Here is a 6,220-nt window from a genome sequence, read left to right as displayed (position 1 = left end):
GATGCAATGCTATCCCAAGATAAATAGTTCTGACTGAAAGCAACCTGAGAAGCAGGATCTCAGCACAGCAGCTGATGGTACAGTGAAAACCATCCTATATCCATAATGCCATACTTCTGTGCAAGGTTTCACCTGAAAAGTACATGCCTTACAGCTGAGACTGGAAAATTGGAGTAGCATGGCTTCAAAGACCTGGGGAAAGCAACCTGGAGGGATGTCAAATTAAGAGAAGTCTGGGGATCAAACGTGTACTAATGAGAACAAAAGAAGATAACAGTCATCTTTAACAGAACAGTTAAAGATGGCTGGATATCAGGACACTTAGGTTCCTATTATAGCTCTACCACCACTGCTGGCTCTTCAGAGGATCATTTTGTTCCATATTTCATGTCTTGCATATCTGGCCAGAAATGTTGATCTTTACAAGATTCTGCTCAGGTATAAACCGAGCAGTTATCTGAAGCAGTGGACTGGTGAAACAGCAAATCATGTATAAGCTATCATGTGTATCTCTATGCACAAGGGCAAAAGAGGGACCTCCCCTGGCTTCTGGAGGGAGCAGCAATGCTGGCAGTGGGCAGTTCCAGCAGTGAGGAAGCAGAGAAAGGACAAGGACATCTGCTTTGCATTCTCTTGATCTTGGTGATGCTGTGCTGGATGTGTGACTGATACTGGGAAGGACAAGGCCAAGGGCAGGAATGAGCTAGGCTGGGCATTGTAGGCAGTGGGGACCTTTCTAGGGGCTGGAATCCAGCTCTGTGCTGGTACTCCTGGTTTCTAGGGAAGACGGAGCCTTGCAGGGTTTTTCTGAAATGCTACCAAATCCTTTCCTATCATCAGGTGGAAAGTGGTATGCTGGTTCAAAACAAAGTACTTATCTGGCTTTTACTGTGTTTATACAACACTTTTTGGAGACATGCAGATGCATTTGCACAGTGACTAGTGGTTTACTGTGGTATGTGTAGGATGAGCTGTGATGTCTGTGTCTTTATCTGGTGTTACTGATGGCCTTTGAGCCTTCAGCCCCCAGAAGCTGGGGGTATGTAACAGCTTAATTAAGAAACAAAACATACTGTTAGAGGTGAAATACTGGGATTGGCAAGCAGAGGCTCTGAATGCTGAACCAAGGGCAAATCCAGGGCATTGGTTGTGAGCTTCCTCTGTGCTTGCTGGAATGAAGGGTCTGGAGGAATGCAAGCCAAGTTAGCGACAGGCCCAAAGTGTCTCTGGCTGTGTAGTGGTAACTTGAGGCAGTGTGGAACAGCACAGTGATCCATCCCTCCCTGCTGCCTGCCTGTCAGCAGAGGAAACCCAGCACCAGTTGCATCTCAGGGAAGCTGCAGAGCATAAGTGTCAGGCTGAACAGAAGTCAGGCAGTGGGAGTGCTGTCTTTTGTGCCACTTCTCCCAAAATTGAGCTGAAAACAAACCTCCAAGCAAAATCTGACTTGCTAGGGAAGGCTGCATGTCAGGGCCCAGCGCTGCTCAGCCCTCTCCTGGGAGCTGAGGCGGTTTGTTAGGAGACACTGCTGTCTGCAGGCCTCATCTGTACACACCTGCTGGAGCTGCGTTGTTGTTCTAGGCCAGGACATTAGGTTTATGCCTGCTCCAAGCTGCACGAGTTCACTGGAGTTATTTGAGGATGAATGGGACAGCAGATCCTGTCAGAGCTGAGCACCAGGTTTGAGGCTGGGGGCAGGGAAGTGTGGAGAAAAGGGGAGGGAAGATTGCGATGGAATCTTTCCTCCATCTTACCGGGCAGATCTTCCCAGGCCCAGTGAGTCAAGGACTGCTAGGATCAGTTGTGAGTCATTGCTTCTCCTCCTCCTGACCCTTAGGCACTTAGCAATCTCCCCTAAGGCCGCTGACGTTTCTCTTATCTCACTGGCCCAAAGCTCTGGCCCTGCTGGCATCTCTTCCAAGGAAAGAGCTGGCCTTGGCTGCCAGGCACGTGGCCCTGCATGCAACCATCCTGCCTTCAGCGCTCTCTGGCTGCGCTCCGTGGGGAGCCAGTCATTTATGGCAGATGCAGAGAAGAGCAAACACTTTCCTTTTCCTCTCAGATTATAAATCCAGCTCCATTTTTCTGAATCTGAGCCCAGGAGATGAAGAACTCAGGCCAAGATGATGATTTTACCCACTGACCACAAATAACAGTAGGGAGCATTGCCCTGGTGGTCTTCTGCCACACTTAGTCTCAGCAGACTGTAGCTTCTTCCTTATTCTTAACAGACTGCTTGGATCTTTTACTATGCTTTACCTTATCAGCTACATCAATCTTTCTTGAGAGAGAAAAAGGGACTACAGTGTTCTTTCCACTCCCCCCCAAAATACAGGCATAAATCTCTGGACACATGAATGAAATAGACTTGGTGGTGACAGAGATCCCAACTGCTATTGGATTTTATCTTGTATGGGAGGGCTGTGTTATGTCAGGAGCAGCACTCAGTGTTAGTTCTGGTGTAACAGTGACTTGGCACCGGCTCAGCTCTGTTCATCAGCTTCGTTTCTGGGGCCAACCTGCAAGCTCAGGAGGAAAACATCTAGTCAGCTGCTCCAGCTGCTGCAGGGTGGTTTCTTTTTAAAGCCTGCTGTCAAGTTACAGCATGTGATTTGTTTTCTAGGGAAATAACATCCCCACCCTTAAATCATAATTTAAGGATAGAGAGACTCTGAGCCTTTTACAAATAAAGTTTGTAAAATCATGTACATGTGTCATACTGACTGTGTTGGAAGTTGCAAAGGCTTCGCCCTTTTCTGGAGAGGAAGAGGCTGAGACAGGGTTTGAGTGTGCGTGAGATGGAGATGTGTGACACATCATGGTGTTGATTCATGGTACAATTTTTGCATCCTGGTCATCTTAGCTGGAACAGCTACAGAGCTTCACAAGCTGAACTCCTGCACAGTGGCTCCAAGGTCTGAATGTGCTGCACTCTTTTCATTTGTTTTTAGTGATAAAGGAAATAAAAATGAAGAGATGATTGATGTTGCAAACACGAATTTAGCAATACAGGTGACAGAAGGAGTCTCAGGGAAGCACAGAAGGATATGACAGTCAGAGCAAACGAGCTTGGAAGGGAATCAAGGAATAGGAGATTTACAACATCCTTTCTCAGTCTTGCTTAACCCTGCCTGTGCACGTGATCAGTGAAGGTAACTTGTGCAGACACCCACAGCAGTATGCTACAGGACACTAATAAAATTGCTTTCAGCTAATTACCAAAATGGTGTCCTTTGCTGAGTGCATGCCAGCGGTGGGAGGTCCCTGTCGCTCGTGCCGTATTTTGCTGAGTGCATTCCAGCAGCATGCAAGGAAGATTTCCTTGCACTGAAAGCTCTGCTGGCGTACTGGTCATGCTGCTCCCTGCTCATTTGTGGCTTATTGCTAAGCCTTCTCTTGGGACCCAATGTCATTATAACTAATGCACAACTAAAACCTCAAGGCTGGGGAAAAAAAAGGGAACTGAATTTCTCATTCCAAACTTCAGTTTTAATCCCTGCAGAAACAAAGCATTCTCCCCTCAATGCAGGGGCTGGTTGGTGAGGGTCAATGCTCCAAGCCAGGAGTGCAGCTGATGAGATCACCTGAAGGGATGTGTGCTTGGCAGAGAGCAGGCAGTGTGTGCCTGTAAGTGGCTTTCTGAGGAAAATGAGGGATCAATGACATCTGGAGAGGCCAGCTAAGGAGCAGGATGCTGGCACTTCTTTGCTGTAAGCTTGGAAATCTTCTCAGAAGAGAAGGCACTGATAGGAATAGCAGATTTCCTTGAAAGGAAATTCAAAATCCTATAAATTACGTGTACTAATACAAAGACTGAAGTGAACCATATGCCTCTGCTACTTGTGTTTTCCTTCTTTGGCTTGATCCATTGTTTTTCAGAGGCTAAGTTTTCCTCAGGCTACTTTTTCTTTGCTTTTTCCTTTGATTGAATAGACTCTTTGTTTTCTTCTCAGAAAGTGCCTCCCTCATCCTATTCCTGTGTTTCTTCTTCCCCTCTCTCCTTTCCTCCTCAAGATGTGCAGCTGAAAGCAGCTGGCACCTTCACCAGTGCCTGCTTCTGGATGCAGGAGAGCTGGGGTGGGATTCCAGTCACTGGCCATCAGCTGCCAACACCACGTACCTTAGCTTCCCTGTATAGGCCATTGGAAGAAATGAGCACTCTGAGGGCACAAATCCCCCAAAGGGTTTTCGATTGATTCAGTGTGAGATGAAATGTCCTAGATTATTTAGTGTCCTGCTATACAAGGGCCTGGCTATTTAATTGACACCTCCCAGTTTGGATCTGCTCCTGACCTACCTGATGACATGGGCAAGTTGTTTACCAACCTGCAAAGTGGAAGAATGTGGTGATTTTGCTAGCAATTAGAACTTGCTGCTGCAAGATTTGACAGTCTGTTGCGCTCTTCCTATGTTGTTCTGCCTTCCTTTTTTTTTTTTAACTATTTTGATACTTTTGCAATAGGAAGCTGTATCATTTCTTTAACTAGCAAAGGTTGGTCACCCCAACATCTGCAGCCACAGTGATCAGAATGGGAGTGTGAGACCCTTCTCTTTACAGGCCACATTGAGTGCTTTCCTCCTTGCTCAGCAGTTTCCTCTCCTTGCTAGCAGCCACATCACTGCAGCAGATAGGAGAGGTGACAGTGAGCTGCCTGGGTTTTACTGCTTCTCTCTCAGAGGAAGGCGAGGGCAGGCCATGCGGAGGCTTCAGCAAGTCGTGTAGCACCCAGCACTGCAGCTGGACCCAAATACCTGAGCTTAGACAACCCACAAGGGATGGGTGAAGGACTGAGCAGGATGCTCAGCAGAAACCCTGCCTGATGCAGTGACCTTGGCAGTGCTGCCAAGTCACTCAGATTCACTATGAATTCATAATGTTTGGTGACAGAAAATTCTCAGTCTGTTCTTAAAAACAAACAAAGCAATGCCCCCAAGCAAAAACATTATCAAGGGGAGAAATACAAACCCCTACATATGAAACTCTAGTACAAAAGATTTGTTTGCCAGCAGGATTTAAATTTGTAAAGTTTCTCAAATTTTATTCAATCCTATCGATTTCTAGGGTCTGATTCAATGATGTGGAGCACTGCATGGTCCCCTCAGTTTTTCTTAAGTGCTAAGACACCCCATGTTTTTTTTTTCTCTTATCCCTGGCTTTATCCCATTTGCGAATTGCATCTCAAACCTGAGGTCACTATATGCAGCCATGCTTGTTTTTGCAGTTAATGAGCTGCAGATTGAAATCATTTTGCTGTTTTTATCCGCGCTGACTTGTATCCAACAACATTTATATTCTTCATGTCTCCATCTTGCAGCTCTATCAAATTGTGATCTTGCCATGCAGTCCTCTGCTGAGTTGGATTTTACCAGATATAGTTTCCCCCCAGCAATGTCCTGGCTTATGACAGGAAGAATTCTACTTCCTGCACTTCAGTGATTGACTGCTTTTACAGTTCCCTGTAAATTGAGGTCCTAGTAGTGTCCGTGGGGAAAAAAAAATACATGTTCTGTTCTATGTAGCAGGATATCTGGTTAGTTTTCTCATACTCTTCTTGCTTTTGGTACAGGATGTACCCAAGGGAGAGATCCTGCTCAATCATCATTACAGTGACAGCTTTGTAAGCCACTCGTAGTTCTAGCACAGCTGATTAGTTCCATTCTTCCTACTCTCGTGTTCAATCTGAAGGAGAAGATGATGCAGAAGAAACATTTCTTGTATCCTCAGATATTTGAAAGTTGTATGTGCAGAAAATTCTACAAGAGAAAATGCCATAATCTGAAACAAGCAAGGACTGCCTTGCTTGGTATCCTGGGCTCCATCGAAGAGGGGTAGCCAGCAGGGACAGGGAGGTGATTTTCCTCCTCTACTCTGCACTTGTGAGGGCCCATCTGGAGTACCGTGTCCAGGTCTGGAGCCCCCAGTACAGAAAAGACAGGGAGCTGTTGGAGAGGGTCCAGAGGAGGGCCAGGAACTGGAGCACCTCTGCTATGAAGAAAGGCTGAGGGAGCTGGGCTTGTTCAGCCTGGAGAAAAGAAGGCTGCGGGGTGACCTCATTGCAGCCTTTCAATACCTAAAGGGAGCCTACAATCAGGAGGGGAAAGGAGAGGAATCAACTCTTTGAAAGGGTTGATAACTGCAGGACAAGGGGAAATGATTTTAAGTTGAGGGAGGGGAGATTTAGGTTGGACATCAGGGGGAAATTCTTTACAGAGAGAGTGG

This window comes from Meleagris gallopavo, chromosome 16, assembly GCF_000146605.3.
Source record: "Meleagris gallopavo isolate NT-WF06-2002-E0010 breed Aviagen turkey brand Nicholas breeding stock chromosome 16, Turkey_5.1, whole genome shotgun sequence".
Lineage (NCBI taxonomy): Eukaryota > Metazoa > Chordata > Aves > Galliformes > Phasianidae > Meleagris > Meleagris gallopavo.
This window is presented reverse-complemented; position numbering follows the sequence as displayed.